This window comes from Camelus bactrianus, chromosome 10 (genome assembly GCF_048773025.1).
Source record: "Camelus bactrianus isolate YW-2024 breed Bactrian camel chromosome 10, ASM4877302v1, whole genome shotgun sequence".
NCBI classification, from domain to species: domain Eukaryota; kingdom Metazoa; phylum Chordata; class Mammalia; order Artiodactyla; family Camelidae; genus Camelus; species Camelus bactrianus.
In genome coordinates, this window is record NC_133548.1 from 62,564,663 (window position 1) to 62,588,196 (window position 23,534).

The window sequence follows — 23,534 nt, forward strand, 5'->3', positions numbered from 1 at the left end:
TGGAGCTTATGTAACCTAGCCTCCCCATTTTACAGAGAAGGAAACTAAGATACACAAAGTTTAGTTGATCCACCAAAGGTCATGAACCTAATTTGATTCACTGGATGTTTGTTGACCCCTTGCTGTATGTGGAAGAGGGTGGCATCAAGGCAATAAAAATTTTTAAATATTTTGTTTGGGGTTTACCTATATACATGCAGGACACGTCACAGAATCAGTCTGGGTGTAATTAGGAAATACAATATCGTCATGGGTAAGAGCTACTTTAGTTGAGAAAAGGAGAGCCCAGTGTTGTCTGAGAGATCACAAAATTCTAGACCCTGAAGTTGTTCACTCACTTATTAACTCAGCAAAGCTAATGCTCTGCTTACCATATAGTGTGTGCCTGGCACCTCCTAGAGTTTGGAGACAACCCAGCAAAGAAGGTGCACGTGGTTACTGCCATCCTGGGCCCCGAGGTCCAGTGGGGGACCATAGATACGGAGGAACAGCACAATGTGAGGATACTCTGATGAGACTGGGTTCCGTGGAAATTCAAGGTTGGGGAACACTGAACCCAGATTCCAAGGGTCTGGGGATGGGTTGTGTATAAACTCATAGATGGAGGTGTGATGCAGGGTGTTTCAGGAAGGAGCCAGCAAAAAGAGGATGAGAAAATGGAATGTCAGGAAAGAGCCATGTGCCAGATACTGTGCTAAACACTTCCTGTGCAGGGTCTGTTCTATTTCTCAGAACCCTGTGAAGTGGTATGCATATTATTAACTGAGGTCAACTGACTTGCCCAAGGTCACGGAGTCAGCAGATGGAGAAACAGGGTTCTAACTTAGGTCTACATCATGGAGAGCTGTACTCTTAAGAAACCAATGATGGGAAAGGATTTTAGCTAACATTTAAAACATGGTTTTATTTTAAACATGGCTTGATATGATTGTGTGTCTACATACGTGGATTTGTAGGGTATCCAGGGTGCTGGATGAGTCAGGAGACACTTGCCTTTTGGTCCCCACTGGAACATGCCCTGGGTCTTGTGGGTTTCCTTGTGTCCAGCAGCCTCTTGCTTGCCCCTCTGACCTCCCTCAGCAGCATTCGAGCTAAGCTGTCTTTTTTTTTAAATCAAAAAAAGAAACATCAAATTTAATTTAAAAAAATTATCTGAGAAAACCATGGAGCAAATCAGATCCTAAAAAGAATTCCGCATCTTGGTGATCACATTTATTGAAAGGGTTGGAGAAAAATTAAAATGCCATTTAGCTTGAGAATTTGTGAGTTATCTGCAAATCAACTTATTTCAGGAGTGGAAGAATCCTTGGTCATTTCTTCATATCAAAATGTACGCAGATTTTTCTTTTGAATATCTTCTACCTTTAAGGGGGCAATCATACAAAGTCTCCTGTTTTCCACACAGGGTAAATTCTTTGTTTCAGCCAACACTTAATGGCGGGGCAACTAACAAACACACCCACCTTCCCGGACAAAGAGCATCAGAATATTCCATTTTATTGATCTCTGTATCTCTTCATATGTTTTCCACGTCTCCCAATATCCTGTTTAAACGTTGATCGTAAGCCTGTAACCTGCCTCGAAGCTGCCGTTTCTCACTGTCATGTAGACTTGCCCAGCCAGGCTGAGTCTGATGAGACCCGGGGCTCTTCTGCCGTGTGGGTAGTCTGTTGCTGGTCCCTGTCGTCTGCCGCGTGTCAAACCCCCGGTGAGCTGCTGCTTGGGCTCTGAGGTCCCTGCCGTCCCCACTTGCAGCGTGCCACTTGCTCTGTGAGCCGGCGCTTTTCTTCTGCTCTTCTCCTGGCACCTGAACTATTGTTTGTATCTGACCTCAGGCACCCTCGTGGGAACTGCACCAGCCTCCGTCTTTGAGTGTGACCCAGCCTCCGGATTCCCAAAGTCTGTGGTCCAGACGAGGCTGAACCTCAGACAAAGTGCATTTACCTGTCCACCCATCATCCTCTATCTATATCGCTGATCTGAACCCTCCAGGGCAGGGCTGAGCCCCAGTGGTTTCTACAGACCAATTGGAGGATAGAAACTACCCTCAACTTCAGCAGATGTCTGGGTTCAGCCAGGGGGCCATTCTCTGAAAGAATCTGTGGTGGAAATATAAGGCTCAAATTTGCTTTCCTTGGGACGTTCTAAATCTCTCCTTTAGGGAAACTATTCTGTCAATATCAACCTGCTCGGCTAAATTTAAAACATGGAACTAATTCTCTCTTGCCTTTTATATTTTAAACAGGGAGACCTGTTCCTCAGCTTTCCTTCCACCTGACCTGTTTCATTATTGCAGCATTCTTAGGTGAATCTTTATCCTTTTCTTGTGAGTGTATATGTGTGTTTGTGTGTTCTCAACAATTTTTCCTCTACTTCTAAAATTTGGATAAACATAATTTTCACAGGCCCTAAAGTCCAGCCTTTCACATTTTCCCCCCCACATTTTACAGTAACTACCTGCTATTGCAGAAACAGGAGACAGGTCAGGATTTTTTTTTTTTTTTGTCTTTTTACAATTCTTTTTATGTTAGAATACTCAAGGAAATTGTTTCTTACTGAAACTGCTACACTTGGTCATGTTATTACAGGAAACACGTTATGGGTTTGTTGTTTCGACAGTGAAACATCTTTAGACGAAAACTTTAAATTACTCATCCAGCTAAGGTTTGTTGCTGTTCAGGAATACTTCTCTGGTATTACTTGTTTTAAATTTTAGGATTTGGGGGCTTTAAAAAAAAAACTCTATAAAGTAAAACTAGAATGTGACAAATTCAGTTAAGTATAAGATAAGCCTGTCTTTATGTTTCTCAGGGCAAATCATTTTGTCTTAGCACAGCCTTCTTGCCTTTGGTATGCTCAAAGAAATTAATTTGACTGTTTACGATGTTATTTAATTTTCAATAATTATTCAAGCGTATATAACCACAGACGTCTGTGTCGTAGGCAGATGGATTAGCAATTGTGCATGTAATTAGAAATAACCCTTGAAATACAAAAGTAGATTTTAATATTCAGCATCTAAAGAATTGCTAACATTACAAATTGCCCATACCCTGGGGTTGCAGCCAGTGATGTAAAAATTTAAATATAAGAGTTCAAATGAAAATTTCAGACTTCTCAGCACCAAGCAGTTATTGAATTACAGTAGAAAATCATGGCAAAATCACTTAAGGGGACCCTCTTTCTTTCTTTAACATAAAAACGTGATGTGTTTGTAAGTAATTATAAGTTGAATAATTAAATTTGAAATAATTTAGTTTTGAGTGACTCTTTTTGTAGCAAGTCACACACTCAAATGGAAAAACAGTCATATTTAAGAATCACATTAGTAAATACCAGCTGACATTAAGATGCTTACAGAGAGGAAAACAAAATATTCTATTTTTTGCTTTTAAAATGAAGGATAACACTCTTTTTGACTGTTGTCAGTAAACGTTAAGAAATGTACTTCATTTCCTGTTGAGAGAGAAGGAGAGGCAGAATCTTATGGTGAAATGAGTTCTGGATTCAAGTCCACGGTGTGCTATTTACAAGATAAATCACTTGAAGCAAGCTTCTCAATCTTAAAGTCTCAGTATTTGTTGGTATTTTTGCTGTAGTGGCTACTGTTTTCTTTTAACATGGCTCCTGACACCCTTGATAAAGTCTTAATAAAAAATTCACTGAAGAAAGAGAAAAGAAATTGGAGATGGGAGGAGGCATAAAAGAGAATAGAACCAGAAAAAGAAAGACGTCCTCAGTTTTCAAGGAATAATATTACTACCTTACAGCATTTGATGATATTATGGCTACAAATTAAACATCCCAGTTGTATTTTTTGCAACCGTGAGCATCGCCTCTTTATTCTTAGGTCTAAGGCTAGATCTTGTCCAAATATCAGATATTTTCCGCTTTTTCCTTTTGAAGTAATAATGATGTTTATGGAGCTTCTACTTTGTGCCAAGATAATGAGACAAAGTACTGGCTTCAAAGAACTTAGAGCTGGTAGAGGTTGTCTCTTCCAGAAAGAAGGAATCCACAGTGGGAATACTCTGACCCCGCAGTCACCAGGCGTCTGCTCCGTTTTAGAATGTGGGAAGGCTGATATTACACATAAAAACCAGAGGCTGATGTGCAAAACAGCGACTGAAGCTGGGCTTTTTGCCACACTAGGGGTGGATCTAAGCCCTAGAGCGGCAGTGATGGGAAAATTGAGGACATTAAGTTCTGGAATTCACTATTTCTTTATCATTGTGAGAGGCAGAGTGGAATAGGATTTAGTTCAGGGAAGAAAGGAAATAAAGGACTTGGCAGCATTGGTTGTGTATTTCAAACTCATAACTAGAGGAGATATAGCAGAAGTAGATGGCTTAGTGGATGACATCAATGCTTGTAACATCTACAACCTAACTCTAACCCCAATCTTTGATCTCATTTCCTCTGAACATATTATAAAAGTCAAGAATGAGTATATGTATATGCATGACTGGGACACTATCTGTGCACCAGAAATTGACACATTGTAACTGACTTTACTTCAATTTAAAAAATAAGAGTCGAGAAGTATGTCCTTTTAAGCCCTACTTTTGTGCCAGGCCTGATATTTCCTATGACCCATGGGTGTTGGTTATAAGGTAGACAAGCCCCCTGCCCTTGAGAGGAACCGCTTGCTATGTGTGTCCTGGTGTGTAGAAGCCAGTCTGCTGGCTGCAAGCACTTTTGTGACTGGCATTGGATAAAATATGAAAAGTCCTCCCTGCACCTTCTGCTTCTGATGTGTCTGCTGCACAGAAGCTCATGATTTGAAGGACCATTGCCCCTGGGATTAGAGAGCTGGTAGCACTTTTTAATTCATTGATCTGATTGTGCTAATTCACTAGTATCTTAGAAAGAGAATACCTCATATTACAGAGGCATGTTTTTCAACCTTTTGGTCATAAAAGCTTAAAAGCTTTGAGACAAAAATTTTTTTTCATTCTGGTTTTTACCTATGATATCTGGAACTAGTTGGTGGTTTAAATTGAAACTTTGTAGAGATACCGCAAATCCAGCTACATTTTCCCTTCCTGGAAAACAAGATAGCTTGATGAGATGATTCTGAGATTCTGTGATTGTCACGGTCATGGTGTTTTAGGACAGTACTGCAGCATTCACAGTTTAAGTAGCTGAGTGTGAAATGAAAAAATATGTTTCCTTGGGTTGCGGTTAGGAATAATATTCTTATGTAACTTTACATTGGAAATAACTTGAACTGTGTGCCACAAAATTAGTTTTAAATGGAAATGGGAAGTTGTGGTTGTATGAAAATGGTTTCCTTTTTTATTAAACCAGGTGCCTTTCTGGGATAACAGTTTGTGTACCTTTAACTCCTGGGACAAATTTGGTTTTTTTCTTTAAGACTTGTATTGCTTTGTTCATTCAGGCGTGTCTGGGCCACCTTCTGGTCAGTTCGCTCTGAACTGACGCCCACAGCCCAGCCAAGCAGGGAAGCTGCTCTTATCCTCTCGTGGCTGTTGTGCCTTTGTGCCTTGTGTTACTAGCAGAAAGGGAGAGCAGCAGCCTGGATTGACTAATCCTGGCAGCCACACATCCTCTTCACAGCTGGTCCAGAGCAAGACTCAGCTCAGCCATCAGCAGAATCAGCAGTATTCACAGATTCATTTTGAGAAGTTTATACCATTTTATGGTTTTAATCAAAAACACACAAACACACATAAATGATCACACTCACCCCCAAATCCTACATTCTGTCATCCCTTTCTGTAACCTGTTAAGAATACGCACTGGCCATTGGCATCCTGGTTCTGCTCCTACTGGCTAATGATCAGGGAAGTTCAACAAAAATCCTGAAAGCCTCTGTCTGCTCATTTTTAAAAACGAGACTAATCATAGTACTGTTCATGCTGGGTTATGGTGAGGATTAAGTGAGGTAATAGACATGCCGTGATTAAATTGGCACCCAGGATATAAGAAGTACTAGACAAATGTTGGCTGTGACTGTTACTGTTTTTATGAGTTTACCCATAGCCAGCTCACTGTAGAGGGCTTCACTTTTCTGGAAACCATCTCAAGTAGAGGCCATTCTCCTATTCTGCATAACATGGAGAAGGAGGATTGAAGGTAACATGTTCAGTCTCTTGCCCTAAATTCTTTCCATTCTTTGAGCTCTTATCCACCAGCCACCCAGATGTTTTCCCATGAACTGTGCTCCGTATCTGGAGTACTGTCGTCTTCTCCATCCTTGCCCTCACCATTATCCTCAGGGCCTACAATGACTTCATGATGATTATCAAAAGTTTATCATTTCCAACAAAGTCAACTTCTCTCTACTCTGTAGGTCATTTACATGTCAAAGCCGGTATGTTTTCATCAAGCTCTACCCTTGACGCTGAATTCTCACAATCCCTTTGTCTTCTTTCTCTGTTCACATGCCTCCCTACTCAGTGAAGAGCCATGGGGATTTATTACTTAATTCATGGATTTGTCTTCTAATTCCCACCGCCTCCCACCAAAAATAAATAAATAAATATAATAAATCAAGACTCTTCACGGAGCCTGGTACTCTCCAAGGTGCTGAAACATAACACAGAACACACTGTTTCCACACCCAATTTATCAATCCTTTTCTCTGGGTCACTGATGTCTTCAGTTCTATCTGTTAATTTTAGGTTGCCAAGCCCCACTAGAGGAAAAAAATAAATAAATCACAGCTCCATTACAGATTATTATTCACAAATGCCCTGTGTTTGGCATAGTCACAGTACTCACCACACAGTCGGTTGTAACTTCCTATTTACTTATCAGTCTCCCAGCTAAACTCTGAGCACCATACACTGTTTTATATGCCTCTGTGCCCTGATCCAAACTTGGCTTAGAGTAGGGATTCAATTAAAATTTATTGAATTTTTGTCAATTAGTGCATTACTTTCAACTTTGTAAGTAGACTCTAACTGCTGCTTGGCAAACCCATTTTTCATATTTTTAATCTCTCTTTTACTCTCTATCACATTCCTCCTGGTTTCTCTTTCAAGCCATTTCTCTGCACCCTCCACTTTTCCATCTTCACTTGCTGCAGAAGAATTTGGCTCATGTTTTAATCAAGGGTGTTGATACTCCTTATGTGAGTTCCTTTGCTTTCCCTATAAGTTGCTTCTACCTTCACTGTGCCCCACTACCACCTGTTATGGGAGGCAGTGGGATGGATGGTGGGGCTCCTCTTCCTCCCAAGACTCTCCTCCACCTTTGTTTTCTACTGTGGTTAGGTTGATGATCTGCAAAATAGCACAAGCTCAAAGGAAGTTTAAATTTAACTGTTAACTTCCTTCCCCAAAAACTATTCAGAGTACTGACTTTAAACCACTTAAAGTTCTTCTTGGCACTGTGGGTCCACCCTTTGTATCTCTGTGCCTTCACTGCCTGTTTTGGGCTTGTGGTCTGTGACCAACCCTCATGCCAGAAGCAGCCCCAGTTTCTCTCCTGTTTAACCCCAACCTCCATATCTCTGGAGCCCTGACCTTGCCAAGATGGGATTGCTCCATTCTTGATAAACTCCAGTGTTGATCAGGGCCTATCCAGAATGCAACTGTGGTCTGCTGACAACCTGCACTCTGTCCCAGGCAGACTACAGGGAGCCTTTGTAAATTCATGAGCAGTAGAAGGAGTGATAAACATGTGCTTTAGTAAGGCTGTCCTGGTTTGGAAGGAAGGAAAATAGAATCATAGCATGCCTTAAAATGTCTTGAAATCTTAGCCTCTGATGTGCTGAGAACCTAGAAATGCTCTGAATTTAATAAGAAAAATGAAAGAGCTCACCCTCTGTTCCTGAGGGGTGACTTATTTGGGGATAGAGATTCACCAGGGTTGCCTTTGACAAAATGTGAAAGTTTCATAGGCCTGAAGGCTCTTGCCATGTATTTTATGGACCTAATTTTGGAAAGGCTTTTCTTATTTGGCCAGGGTAGATGTCTCATGCTATCACATCAGGCATTTGCTGCCAGCTTCTGGCTTGTGAGAAATGCTTTGAGAAATGAAGCATCGCATAAAGGGCCATCATTCTCTAGGACAGGTCTGGGCACGCAGCAGACTTGGATCTTTGGAAATGAAGGGGACATTTCTATCCTCTCGGAGGCACTGGCTGTCAGGGGCTTATTCCAGGGAGCATAACTACTAACCATTGATAGGAATGTATTTTTAATATCTCCAGAAAATGTTTGTTTAGGTAAGAGGGAATTTTCCTTTCCTGAAGATAAGCCCTTGCCTAACCAGCATTAAATTACATTTCAAACGGTCTCTCAGAAGCCAAAGCATGAGTGCAGGGTGTGATGTATTCATATGTGCTAGTGGTGTGTGTGTGTGTGTGTGTGTGTGTGTGTGTGTGTGTGTTGAAGCTGCTGAGTGCTTAAACCTGCTTTTGTATTTTGAGGGTTATTTCTGGTAGGAGATGAGCCTGTCCAATTTATCTCTGGCACCGAGTAAGCCCTATTTGTCTCTGGCATGAAACAGGCTTAGCTCATCTGGTGCTGTCTCTGGTTATCACACTACTCAGCAGGGGTAATTTGTTTTGTTTTATTTCTGTCCTGAAAGGTAATTAATAATATAGGGGAAAAACTGTTTGTGTGGTGTTTTTTTATTTTTGATTACCGAGAGAAAGAATTTTTCAGAAGCCTTTCCAAATAGCTGCTTTGCACCTGCCTGGAAAACAGCTTTCCTCGACGGCAAAGAGCTACCTTCCAAGGTCAATTCCTTCACCTTCACACGCCTCCAAGCCCCATTGAATGTGGGTCAAGGAGAACTTCAGAGGGCATTAAAACATAGATCAGTGAATAGCCTTTGGTGCATAGTCTGAGCCAGAGCCTTCATTTTCAGCACAATCTTCTGGCTTCTGCCAATGATTTAAAGAAACCCTTCAGAATGCTTCAGCACGCGTGCTGGGGGCTGTGAGTGCTCTTTTCTCTCCATGCATCTTATTTAATATTCATAAAAACCAACAAAGTCACTGCTGTCACTCTCCATTCCGGAGGTGAAGAACTTGAGATTTGGTAGCGTAGTATTTGAAAGCTGCGTTTGGCATGTCAAGCGTAATTCTTACCCAACCCTAAGATCTTAATCGCTACGCCAGGACTGGCAACCTTGGTGGTCTAGGGGCCCAGACCTGCAGATTGGTGCTGTAGCTTACTGGCGGGCACTTGCTCCTCTTAAGGGAGCTGTGGGAGTCTGCACTTGCTGGTGGCTGCCAGGGGTAATGTGGACCACTGAAACCAGAGGATTCTGAGTTTTCAGTACAAACTGATAAGATGGCACTCGTCATTATAATTCTGTAAGTTTGATGTAATTGATACTCTTTCTTTTCAGAAGAGATAAACTGAGGTTTAAAGCGAGTAAGTGACTTTCTCCAAATCGTTCAGTTAATAAGAATTGGAATTCAGATCTATGTTTATCAGCCTCAAAACCCATTATATACCAGTATTTCCTCCATTTCTGTGATGCCGTGTATATTTTTACCCTCAGCCCCAGCCCCTGGCAACCTCCAACCTATGTTTTTTGGCAGATGGGTGGGCAGTAAGAGATTTATTGAGATATAATTCACATACCACACAATTCACCTATTTAACATGCAAAGTTTTTGATATATTCATAGTTATACAACCATCACCACAGTCGGTTTTAGAACTTTTACACTCCTGTCCCCTTGTGCCCCAGCCCTAGGTAGCAACTAACTTACTTTATGTATTTGATTATTCTAGACATTTCATATAAGTTACATCATATAATGTTTGTGACTGACTTCTTTCACTGAGCATGGAGTTTTCAAGGTTATTAATGTTGTCATATACATCGGAAATTAATTTCATTTTACTGGCGACTATTGCATATGTGTACTACATTTGGTTTATTCATTTACCAGTAGATGGACATTTGGGTTGTTTTGGCTGTTAGAAACAATGCTGCCATGAATGTCTATGTACAGGTTTTGTGTGAGTATATATTTTCACTCTTAGGAATACACCTAGGAGTGGAATTGCTAGGTCATATGGTTATTCTATATTTAATGTTTTGAGGAATTCCCTACTGTTTTCCAAAGTGGCTGTGCCATTTCACATTCCCACCAGCAGTGTGTAAAGTTTCCAGTTTCTCTGTATCTTCTCCAACACTTGTTATTATCTGACTCTGTTTTTAGCCATCCAACAGGGTATGAAGTGGTATCTCATGGTGCTTTTGATTTACATTTGCCTAAGGGATAGTAGAGTGGAGTATCTTCATGTGTACTTCTTGCCTGTTTTTATATCTTCCTTATAGATATGCCTATTCTTTATAGAAGTGTCCATTCAAGTCCTTTGCCCACTTTTTAATTGGGTTATTTTTCTTTTTATCATTGATTTATTAGAGTTATCTATATAGTCTAGGGACAATCTCTTATCAGATATATATGATGCGCACATATTTTCTTCTATTCTGTGGATTGTCTTACACTTTTTTGGTAGTGTCCTTTGAACCACAAGTGTTTTACATTTTGAGGAAGTCCAGTGTATCTGCTCATTTCTTTCATTTCTTGTGCTTTTAGTGTCACATCTAAGAGCCCATTGTCAAATCCAAAGTCATAAAATTTTATCCCAATGCTTTCCTACTTAACTTTTATTGTTCTAAGGCATATTTCCTTTTTCACGGGTCTATTCCCTGGTTCTAGAGTATTGGAATTTGTTGAAAAACACTTCCTGCTATGTATGATGATAGAAACTTCCATCATCCAATTTTAGCCTTGGACTTTCCAAAGATTCCCTGCCTTCCAATCAGACATCATTTTTGTTCATTATAGGTGCTGGGCTACCTCTGGGGGGTGGAGGGGGAGCTTTCCTGTTGTTTATTGGTCAATTTGTGAAGGAGTTATGTATTTCAACTCCTGTGATTTATCTATTGCTTACTTTTTTGCTATTACTCTGTCGCTCTCACAATCAGCCTTCTGAACATTTCTGCGGAATACGGGAGTATTTGCTGCAAAAACTTTTCATATTTTAGAAATTCTGAGAGAAGCTTTTAGAAAAGGAAGAGTACCTGTCAAGGCACTACCGTCTTATATTATCAACTTTCTTGACAGATTATTTAAAAGGTGATTTAAGACTGGTTAGGCAGCACTTATCAGTAGGAAAGAACATTTCTCTTTCAGTTACTTAATAGCCTATCTGAGGCACTTGCAAGGAAAATTCTCTAAATTTCACAGATGTTTTTGTCACTACAGCACCCTCGTGTATACAGCATGGCTGACACTTTTATGGCTGTTCTCCTTCAGTATTGACAGTCTTGCAGATTCCTCTACTCTGTGTGTGTGTGTGTTTACCCCAAATGGCTCCCTTATGACACTTTTATCTGCCTTATATATTAATGTTATCTGCCTTATGTTTTAATCATGCTCTGAGAGCTCTTTGAAAGAAAGTACAGCATTTACACAAAGAAAATTCAACTATTTATTTGTTTAATTTTCATAACATTTCCACCAAAATCCATGCAGTTGAAAGTACTCTCAGGTGTTGAACTGTATTTCTTTACATGTTGGAATATATCCAACTCCATAAAAGATCTTGTCTTCTGTAGTTCCCATGACTTTTGTCTTGTGTTTTCTCCGAGGGAACAGCAAATTTGTTTCCAGTTGGCGTCCAACATTTGATAATTTTAAATGCCTCTTGACCATGAAGAGGGGGTATTTGGGGATGCTGATTTTAATCATGTCTATTTCATTCACTAAGTTGGGTAAATTAAGTTTTCTGCCCAAGATAATTTTTTCCTTTTACTCCTCTGCCCTGTTATCTGCACACTTTCACCTCCCAACAGCAGTATTAACTGATCCCTTACCTGGCTCTGTTTAACTCTGATTATCACTTTTCAGCCTTTCACCAGTTAACATTAAGTTTTTTCATGTATGAGTCAGTACTTGGATATTTCCATTCATGTGTACATGGGGCTGCCTCCTATTAAAAAAAATAGGAACTTTTTAATGGAAACTATCCTGTCTATCTATCCATCTCTCTCTCGCTCCTCTTTCTGCATTTTACATATTCTGTAGAATAACCCCTTGTATACAGAAGACTGAGGTATACACTTATTATTTTAATTCATAGTCTCCCAGTTACTCTGATATAAATTACTTAATAGTTCTGAGCCTCAGTCATCTTACCTGTACAATGGATATAATATCTAACAGTGCCACAGTGAGTATGCATTGAGATAATTTTTATGAACACCTTTGGTTTTTGAACTGTATTTGGAAGGAACTGGAGAAGGAGCTTCTACCTCTTCTTTCTCTGCTGTCTTCCACCCATAGATTCTTCTCCCCCAAGTCCAGTATCATCTGTGGAGTAATTGCTTGGAAAACACTTTCTAATTAGTTTCTGGGGAATTTCTTTATCCTCTGAATATAGAAAGAATTCTCTGTTCATAATATTGGCTCGATAGAAGAGGCAGGAAATACCTGAGGAAGTAGGGGGGCTGTAAGTAATCATGGTGGTTTACTAACTAACACAGCGGTCTCCCAATTTTTGACCATGTGCTTCTATCAATGCAACATTTTTGAACAGTCACCTCAATGTTTTGTGATCGATTGAAAAATAAACTTATGTCAACCAACTTCAAAACTAAAGTATCCAAATATATTGTTATTATTATTAACAGTAATTTAAAAAGTCTCAGTGTTCTTAATAACTTTTAACCAAGAGATATGAACCAATGATCAGCATTATGATAAAAGACTCATTTTAACTGAGAAATTCAATACATTCTTGAGACTGACTTTCCCTTAATCTAACCTGCTTTGAAACCCAGTTTAAAATTCACCCCTTTCAAGGGAAAGGGGATGGGGAAGGATAAATTAGGAGTTTGGGATTAGCAGATACAAACTATTGGATATAAAATAGATAAAAAACAAGGTACTACTGTATAGCACAGGGAACTATTCAATTTCTTATAATAACCTGTAATGGAAAAGAATCTGAAAAAAGAAAAAATGTATAACTATGTATAACTGAATCACTTCACTGTATACCTGAAACTAACACAACATTATAAATAAACTAAACTTCAATAGAAGAAAAAAATTCACCCCCTTCACCAGTGGGGAGGAGGGAGGGGAAATAAAGGGGGGGGAGTGGGAGATACAAACTGTTGGGTGTTAAGACCAGCTCAAGGATCGGGTGTTCAGCCAATATTTTGTGATAACTGTAAATAGAAAGTAACCTTTAAAATTAAAAAGAATAAAATAATGCCATTTGCAGCAACATGGATGGACCTGGAGATTGCCATACTAAGTGAAGTGAGCCAGAATGAGAAAGAAAAATAACATATGATATCACTTATATATGGAATCTAAAAAAATGACACAAATGAACCTATTTCCAAAACATAAACAGACTCACAGACATAGAAAACAAACTTGTGGTTACCTTGGGGGAAAGGGGTTGAAGGGTGGAGGGATAAATCAGGAGTTCAGGACTTGCATGTACACTCTACTATATCTAAAGTAGATAAACAATAAAGTCCTACTGTAGAGCACAGGGAACTATATTCACTATCTTGTAATAACCTTTAATGAAAAAGAATATGAAAATTAATATATGTATATATATGCATGACTGAGACATTGTGCTGTACACCAGAAATTGACACATAGTAACTGATTGTACTTCAATTTTTAAAAAAGATATATATCAAGAAATGTATAAAGAAATAGAAAAATTAAAAATTAAAGAAATGCACCCCTTTCAGTCAATACAAAGTATCATTGAATATCTGCTTACCTGGCCCTGTTCTAGGCACTGAGAATACAGTGAGAAACAAATTATGTGCTCTTTCCTTAGGCAAATCAATGTGTTAGTCATGGAGCAGAAGAGTGGGCACAGGCAAAATACATTTTGTAATTACTAAATATGTTTATTTTCACCTTCCCCCCAGACCAGAAGAATTTAAATTTTTACTAATATTTAATATGCAGATTAGCATTGACATCGCCCCTTATCCACGAGTCAGGTGGGGACCTGCCTGTTATAGTCACAGTGTCCTAAAGGCATCATCAGATGCTGGGGAAATAGCGATCAAGCAGTTTTTATATTGTGTGTGTGCTTTAGAGTGAGCCAGAAATTGTAGGTGGTGATGCTTTGTTGTGATTAGTGCCAGCAATGCAGAGAACAGGAGATGTGTTCCTATTAGGCCCAGGTACTCAAAACCGTAACAGAACCTCAGGCAACTTTTCGATCACTGTGGCTAGAGCGGTTATCAAGCAGTCCTTAAAACCCGTGAATGTCTCTCCATTGCTAACAGGATGAAGTCCATACTCGCTGGCCTGGCTCACAGAAAGCTTCACTCTGGCCCCTACCTGCTTTTCAGTCTTGTGAACTTTTTTTTTTTCCACATTTGCACATGCCTTGAATGTCATCCTCACCCTGTTTACCTGACGGCTTCCAACTTGTCCTTCAAAACTCTGCTGAAAGATCATCCCCTCTGTGAAGCCACCCCGGATATTTCCAGCCTGTGCTCTGACCTCTGGTGGCTCCTCCACCAGGTTGCCTGTTAACCGTCAGGTCACTGTATTTTAATTACCTTTACCTTTCTCTTGCCCTGACTAAACTGTGAGCTAGGGACACCACCCAGTCCTCATGAAAACCAGTGGCTTTTCTTTGGAGGATATTCTAGATACAGCTTGATTTTCAGGGGTTGAAAGGTCTTCTTTTCCCTCACTGTGTCTACTCCCTCAGCTGTCACGTGATGGAAGTTCACTGAGCAGGTTGGCCAAGCCTTCTGTTTACACATAAAGTAGAAGCTTCTAATGATGCAGTATGGCCCAGGGGCGTGGGCGCCAGTCAGCCTGGAATCAGTTCCCTACTCTACCTCGCACTAGCTCTATGATCTTGTGGTACCTAACTGCTATGCACACCAGTTTCCTTTTCTGTAAAATGAAGATAACAAACATACCAATTTTATAGTGGTTATGAGGGAGGAGGCATGTGATAATAAAGGCACAAGTCTTAGAACACTGAATCAATGCAGCTACTGTTGTCAAAATGCAGACTGTGTGCAAGCACACGTTAAGTACACCTCGCCTTCGGTTAAAGTGTAAATGACAATATCGTATATGTCGTTAGTTCTTGCTTGTTTTGAATGTTTGACGTGGTGGGTGGAGGGAGGCAGTGCCAACCACGGGAAGAAAGGTGAAGAAAGATGAGACTGGGACACTGAAAGCACTCTTACCCCCCTTTCCCAAGACAAATTAGAAAGTTTGGTAGATTTCCTGTTGTACTGGTGGGAAACTGAGCAGAAACAGTGCTGCTTATGCAGTGTTTGTTGTCCTGGTCTTATTGTTGTCTTCCCCAAGAGAAATGTTGTTAACGGGGCTCCGCGTCTTACTGTATTCACGAGTTTAGTGGACACGTCCCCTCTCAATTAAAGCCCCTCCCTTTAATTTGATCATTTTGCACATTTAATAAAGCTAGGATGCTCGCTGCCTCGTTAGGAGACTGGCGTACGCGGTGAGAATTGCAAGCCTTTACCATCTCAGTGGCTCATCGCCATAATTGCTTGGAAAAGTGATTTCCAACAGCTCGTGCTATCTGGAGCAACAACTGAGCGCTTCATCTCACCGCAGGCCTCCTTGTCAGCCTGTGATGTGTTATTGCTCGCTTTTGTCTGACTATGTCTGTTCCTTTAATGTCTCTGACAGCAAGGTATCTGCAATCTACTATTTCAGCTGGTGATGAGAATTGCGGTCAGTGGGTCCTTAACAGTTGTGTTGGCACCATGTAGTAAAACTGGATTTTGGCTGTTGAGCGAAGGACATAATAAATAGACAGTAGTTGGCTAGAATGAAAAACTGTAATTGATGTAAGTCAAATTCACACTTTAGCTCTATATTTACTGGTAGCACTTTTCAGCTTCAGCCATGTAATAATAATAATAGATGCACATGTTGTATCTCTCGAGACTTTAAGCAAGGTATTGGATAATCATTAGTGATGCCTTGGGAAATTTTCATAATGTTTTGATTATGAAAATTGGTAAACATACATCAAAGGAAAGAGAACAGCATACCGAACTCCTATACACCCATCATCCAGCTCAACAGCCACCAACCTCGGCCACTCTTGTTTCATCTATAACCCGTAGCATCCCTTTCGCCCGTCAAACTGTTGAAGAAAACAGAGAGGAAAGATTTTGACACCTGTGTGCAGGTAATTCAGTAAATTAAATAAATACACAGCTTATTTTGCATTGGCCGCCTTCAAGGGATTTGCTAAGAGCAAGCTCTGCCTGGCATTTTAATGCCACTGATTGAAAGAGGCATGGTCCCTGTCTATTTAGACCCTGTTTTGACCACGCAGAACCAGTCTTCTCCAGGGTTTCTCCAGATTGTCATTGCTTAATAGCTGATGGAACTGACCTACCAGCAAGGTGTAATTTCAGTGTCAGAAACTTGTTAACTTGTTCGTTCGTTTATCCTCTGTGGATAAAATGCCTGTCCTCTGTTGTGTGTTCGGTAAAGGTTGCTGACCACCATTTTATAATGATTCTATGCCAGGGACTGTACTGGGTGCTTGAATTAAAAATACAAAGAAGCTTCTTTCTAGCCCTTTCTAACACTCTCTAGCTGGAAACATTAGGATCTTTTAGATTCTGTCAAAAGAGCATGGAAGTGAAGAATGAAGGAAAGGGAACGAGGTGAGGAGCTGGGGCAGAGACAAGGCTCCTGGATGAGTAGACTAAGTGTGGTGGGATGGAAGCCCCAGAAGGCTCCTTCCCTTCTCCTTAGAGACACGTGTCCTGCTTCCAGCCTGTGCTGCTTGGTGCTGGGGCGCAGGGATTTGGGAGCGAGAGGGGAGGACGGACTCCAAGAGTTAGTAACTAGGGGCAGCCCCCGCCCCCAGAATCTGTACCCCAAACCTAACCGTCGACAGGCTCCTTCCTGCTGTGATGAGGCTCAGAGCAGCCTGTGGAGCTGAACTTAAAGGTTGCTCTTTCGTGGAGTGACTGTCACCACCTTCCCCACTGTCCAGGGGCACCTCGCTTGTCTTTGCAGGTTTCACCATGACTTAAATTTTTCAAAATGTTACTTCTGGCCTGAAATTTGAACATGTGATACAATTGACAACTCGCTTACGTGTCTTCTGCCAAGCCTGGTAAGACCAGGACAGCCACTGTCACTTTTGCTTTCTCTCTATCTCCTTTTTTCTCTCCCCTTCTCCTATGGGACTTAGCTCTTCTTTCTGGTCCATGGTTTTCTTTCTCTGTCCACATCTCACTTTCTTTTGTTGCTCCTTCCCCATTTTGATTCCCTTCCGCATTTGATTTCTTCCTTTGCTCTCACCATCTCTCCTCCTATTTTCTCCTGGCTTTATTCTTGGGTGACTATGCAAGATTATTCAGGGATGTAATTTTTTTTTTGCCTTTATTTTTTAATTTATTTTTTAAAAGTTGTATTTATTGAAGTATAGTTGATTTACAAAGTTGTGTTAGTTTCTGGCGTACAGCATAGTGATTCAGTTGTATATATATGTGTATATATATATTCTTTTTCATAATAGGTTATTACAAGATGTTGAATATGGGATGTAGCATTTTAGTATGTCTGAAAATGTGCGGAAATGTCAGCATTGCCTGTCCCATATTTGGGGGTGGAAGGAAAGCTTGAAGTCTCACCTGCAAATTGACATTTGGCTCTTACAGCCTTCCTGGGTACCTGACCATAAATCCCCTCGTTCACTTGGACAGTGTTGGCCGAGTGTCACCTGTGTTCTTGGCACTGGAAATTCGCATGAGCATAAAGGAGACACACCCTCAGGGGACTCACCACCCAGTGTGACTTACGGTGAGACATTGTGCCCCTCAGAGACATCATTTGTTATACAATTTAAATTAGAGGTCTACAGTTTTAAAGATGTTATTTACCTAAGTTACTGTATTCTTCTACCAACAAATTTCATAGGTAATGTTTATGCTCAAAAGCTGATAGATTCTGAAATGAGATTCAGCCTGAAGCCAGGCAGGATAAAATGATAACTCTGAGCATCCGAAGACGAAAATAAAATGAAATAAGCACTACAGATAGTTCAGCATTTTCTCATTCAGGCACTAAATGTCACGGGATATTTTAAAGGGTGTCACTCTCCGTGCTAGTCCAGCAGAGCATTAATAACTGACCATGGTTTTTAAAAAGCCATCAATATTGCAACCTTAATAATATAGTTAAATGAAAGGCAGCATGTGGCAATGTATCATTAGGGCCACTCGTGTGTCAGCAGAGGTATAAAACTGAAGACTACCAGGAGTAAAAGAATTAAAATGACTGTATACATTGAGGTATTTTTAACTAGTTAACTAGTCATTGAAGTAGCTAATTGCTAAATGGGTGAGCCATCCTTGTTCAGCCTGTTCAGTCACCATGACAACAGCATCCTTCACCTTCTGTAATATACATTGAATTTTTACTACTTACAATGTAAGCATGTGATTTCCTCATGAGTTAACCGATAAGCAGGCAGTATCTTGCTAACCTAATTAAGAAACTGATGCTGTGTGAAGATGGTGCCTAGAATGCAAGTAAAAAAGAGAAGGTGGATTGTTAGAAATAGATTCATGTCAAAATCGAGAAACACTGTGGCTTGATTTAGACAACAGTGATGAGTTGTACAAAGGAAAAGCAATTTTAGCTTCTATCTTATATTACAGTTTCTTTAATTTTTTCCTCACCTTCCCTGTAGCTTAACTGTGTTAATTATTACATTCTGGGATCTATGCAGGTGCTAAGGCACAAAGATGAAAAGGGATGTTTCTGTTTCTCATAAGCCAGCAGACTCACAGGGAAGCGTCAGCTGAATTACTGTCTTGGGTCATAAATGCTTGCATAAATGTGCTGGGAAGATCCTAAAGTAATGGCTCATTTGGCCTCTCCTCTCTAACCCCCTAAGGGCACCTATGCTGGTGGGGAATAGAAATTTCCCCAAAAGATCAAACGTTACCCCAGCAGGAAGACTCTCCACGGCTCCTAGAAACGTAGTTATCAAACCAAACTTGGGTCCCCTCACCTGAGTGCAGCAAAGCCAATCTGCTGATACTGGGTTGTGGTGAAGGAGAGTGCAGCATTTATTGCAGGGCACCAAGCAAGGAGAATAGGTGGCTTATGCTCAAAAAACCGAAACTCCCTGATGAATTTCTGGAAGAAGTTTCTAAAGACAAAATTTGGGGTGAAGGTTCAGCAAAGCATTTTTAAAGGCAAAATGAGGGAGGGGAGCCCCAGATTCTCTGATTGGTTGATGGTGAGGTAACAGGGCCATCTTACAGGGAGTAACGTTATCAATCCTTAGGCACCAGGATATCTGGGGGCTGCAAGCTCTTGGTCATCAAGTAGTTAATTTCTTCCATTTGGTGGGGGTTTTAGCGTCTGTAAAACAACTCCGGAAATGTGCATCAGATACTGTTAGCTGGGTACTTCAGAGAGGAGCTACAGCAGAGGATATGGGGGAGGGGTGTGTACCAGGAAGGCCCCATAGGGTCCTGCTTGGTTACAGCATTCTTTTACTGTCTATTCCATTGGAAGTGAACACAGACAACCACAGTTACCTCTGGTCATAGTGGTTTGCAGAGTGGCCCCCAGAAGATGTGTCCAAGTACCCGTGAACATGACCTTATTTGGAAATAGGATCTTTGCCAATAGAGTTAAGGATTTTGAGATGAGGTTATCCTGGATTTAAAGTGGTCTCTAAGTCCAGTGGTGACTGTTCTTATAAGAGACAGAAAAGGAAAAGACACAGACATCCGGAGAAAAGAAGGCCCTGTGAAGACAGAGGAAGGGATTGAAGTTCAGAAGTTAATGCAGCTCCAAGGCAATGAAAGCCAAGGGTTGCCAGCAGCCCCTAGAAGCTAGGAGAGAGGCACAGAACAAATTCTTCCCCAAGCCTCCAAAGGAAACCAACCCTGCCCACACCTTGATTTTGGAACCCTAGCCTCCAGGACTGTAAGAGAATACTTTTCTGTTGCTTTGAGCCACTCAGTTTGTGGTGCTTTGTTAGAGCCACCCTGGGAAACTAACACATTGGTCAATTGAAAAAAGCTAATAAAGAAAATGGAAATAAAGAAAGAAAGTTGAAATCACCTCCAATAAAAGTTCTCCATTCAGCCACAACTTATAACTGGCACAGTCCACCCAAGGCGAGTTTAATAAAAGAGCAACCGTTCATTTTCACAAGGCTGACATGCCTCCAAACATTCTCTGGGCCTTCAGAGGAGAGAGAAATGTGATTTATGCCTCCATGCTGGTTGAAAAGAATGTAGCAGTCAGTGAGGCTGGTTGCCACAGAACAGTGCCACACACCTGCTTTATGTATTATGGGCTCTGGCAGCCAAAGTTAGACACAAATGTCTGAGATGATACTGTATCAACAAAACAACAGGACATAAAACTCCTTCCCCAAACTCCCCATGCCCACATCTGACTTAGAAGTTGAAGTGCATTCATGGTGCGTGCCAGAGATGACAGAAGTGTCCGCTCCCGTGATGGCAGGCGGCCCCCAAATCTCTCCAGGGACTCCAGACGCCTTCACCTGGCAGCAGACTTAGTGGGTCAAGCCCTGTGTCCTGTTCAGCCTCTCATTTGTGCCTCTGAGCCTGGAGTTGAACTTCGCAGGGCTTTGTTTCTTTGTCATTAAAATGAGGACAGTAATGCCACCACAGGAAGCCTTGTCACCAGCCTCCTTAACTGAAGGGGGAAAAGGTTATACTTCTCTTTAGCAGTTGCTTTGTTTTCTGCTAATACAACCTGTACATCTTGAAGTATATCTTTTTTTCTTCTTACTTCAATATGTTTGAGACTGAGCCAAATCCCGTGAGCTTCCAGTAAGTGTCCTGGGTCTTTGGCACACCTCTTCGAGTGCTTTGGATTGTGCCCTGTTTGATGGTTAATCCGTGCGGAGCATTGCTTCATTTTAGTCACTGGGCCAGGTATTTAACACATATTCTTGATTTTATATCTTATATCAACCCTATGTGGGGGTAGTGATGCTCCCATGGTCATCTCCACTTTGCAGAAAAGGAAACGGAGGCTTTGAGTGTGTCTGTCATTGACTCAAGTTTCCAGTGCTATTAAGGGATGGAGTGGCTGGCTGACCTGCACTCGGATGTGGATCTGGTGGCTTCAGAGCCCCAGCTCCTGGCCACACAAAACAGATCGTTATTATTATGCCCATGATTTGCTTTTTAAAAACGGCCCCATCTTTGCTCTCTCTTTACCCTGATTTTCTCATTTATTGATTATTCATGCTGTTGTTTTCCATGGATATCTTTTAGCTACTTCGTGAATTAGAGGGACAACATATGAGACGAATGCAGGTGATATGAGGGTAACCTGCGAGAATAAAGGTAAACTCTAACTCAGTTTCTGGCACATTAAAGGCACAATAAATGCCATCACTCTGGCCTCCCTTTCCATGTCTAGTACCATACCCATCCCCAGTGCAGTTTCTTCTGCTTCTTTCTGGTTCTCAGGCAACACCATAGATGGATTGCAAATGATACAGAAGAAATCATCGTCGTCGTCATCATCATCATGGTAATAGTAATACATGGTGTGTGAGCCTGTAATTAGAGGTCCTAAAATGAATCAAAGTTGCATTTAAACACTATTTTTATGTTTTAGCTCTCATACTTTCAATTTAATTCTCCACATATAAAATATCTAAGGCCCTTCTACAGATCCTGTAAAAGAACTGGTTTTGGTTTTTGGTTTAATGGGAGGGTGGGTAGAGGTGTTCTCTTTTTGATAATAATATTTCTCTTCATTAAGCCTCAATTTCTTTATCTGTGAAGTGGGGTTGATAATAGTTACTTCACAGACTTGTTGTTATAATTCAGTGATAAGAGCACATGCTGACCCCACACTTGGCTCTTCTGACAGAGTTTCACAGATAACATGAAAAAGTGTTACCTGATTCTCTCCCTTTCTTCTTCTTCTTCTTCTTCTTCTTCTTCTTCTTCTTCTTCTTCTTCTCCTTCTCCTTCTCCTTCTCTTCTCCTTCTCCTTCTCCTTCTTCTTCTTCTTCTCCTTCTCCTTCTCCTTCTTCTCCTCCTCCTCCTCCTCCTCCTTCTCCTCCTCCTCCTTCTCCTCCTTCTCCTTCTCCTCCTTCTCCTCCTCTTCCTCCCCCCCTTCCCCCTCCCGCCCCCGCCCCTCCCCCTCCCCCTCCCCCTCCCTCCTTCTTCTTTCTTCTTCTTCTTCTTCTTCTTCTTCTTCTTCTTCTTCTTCTTCTTCTTCTTCTTCTTCTTCTTCTTCTTCTTCTTCTTCTTCTTCTTCTTCTTCTTCTTCTTCTTCTTCTTCTTCTTCTTCCTCTTCTTCCTCTTCTTCTTCCTCTTCTTCTTCCTCTTCTTCTTCCCCTTCCCCTTCCCCTTCCCCTTCCCCTTCTCCTTCTCCTTCCCCTTCTCCTTCTCCTTCTTCTTCTTCTTCTCCTTCTTCTTCTTCTTCTTCTTCTTCTTCTTCTTCTTCTTCTTCTTCTTCTTCTTCTTCTTCTTTCTTCTTCTTCTTTCTTCTTTCTTCTTCCTCCTCCTTGTTTTTTAATCCAAAGGTGTTAGTAGGCAGAAGGAAGAAGACTTTTCTTCAGGATGTTTATCCATTTTTTGAGACTAGAGATGGAGAGTTGGAGTTTGTAATAAAGCAGAGATACTTGAAAGTATCAGAGATCTTGCCTCTTAGGTTAGACTAAAATGTGCCACACTTGCTTTGAGGTTTACATACTAATTACTTTAGTCTAATAATTAGCTGTCATAAAGTGAGTCATAAATTGAGAGTTTAAAAATGTGTGCTGATCCTCAGTATTATCGCTGCCAGCGTAGGTAGGTAATTGCTTCAACCTGGGGCGGATTCTGCAGCATATGCAAATGATCGGAGTAGTTTTTCAAGGAAGGACCTGCGGTCCTTTAAGGGTGAAACTGAAGCGGCAGCAGATACCAGCTTTGTCCCAGAGCTGCATCCATTTTCTCTGGTGGTTGGGGGCTCCCTCAAGTTAATTCCTAGAGACTATTCAGTTACTTGGTTTGGTTTCAGTTACTTATTGGTCTCAATCTTAACACAGCCTTGCCTGTGTCATTAAATAGCACCTTGCGGTGAGGTTTTTAGGACATTTTTACAAACAGGTGGATTGTATCACAAGTAAATTTATAAAGCTTGAGCTCAAGAGGAGAGTTCATATTTCTGTGTTACAGATCTTGTGTTCATTCCCCAGCAGGATGTGTAAGTTGTTCTTATTTTTCAGTGAGTACAGTCCGTGAATTGCTTTTATGCCATTGGGGTAATCCGTTCAAATTCTAACCTTTGTGATCAAATGCTAAAAATTGCAGATTAGGGCAAAACACATGAAGTTTGCATACTCTGAGGAATATCTCCTCTGAAAGTTGGCATTAACTTCCAGGCACAAGTTCCAATCAGTTGAGCCTTTATCACATGGGAGAAGGGTAGGAAGAACTCCAATGTTCCTACTAGTGGTAGAAGAATAGCTTAAGAAAAAAGAAAAAAAACACAACTTTCTTCTCTGACTTAGATT

At 40.9% G+C, this 23,534-nt stretch overlaps 1 protein-coding gene and 1 pseudogene across 6 annotated transcripts in view; one reads left to right on the forward strand and one right to left on the reverse strand.

The window, feature by feature from the left end:
- FAT3 (FAT atypical cadherin 3) overlaps nt 1-23,534 on the forward strand; it is a 617,077-nt gene that overhangs the window by 303,070 nt on the left and 290,473 nt on the right. The window lies entirely within an intron of this gene.
- On the reverse strand, nt 1,224-21,568 carry LOC123613816 (U6 snRNA-associated Sm-like protein LSm3 pseudogene; annotated as a pseudogene).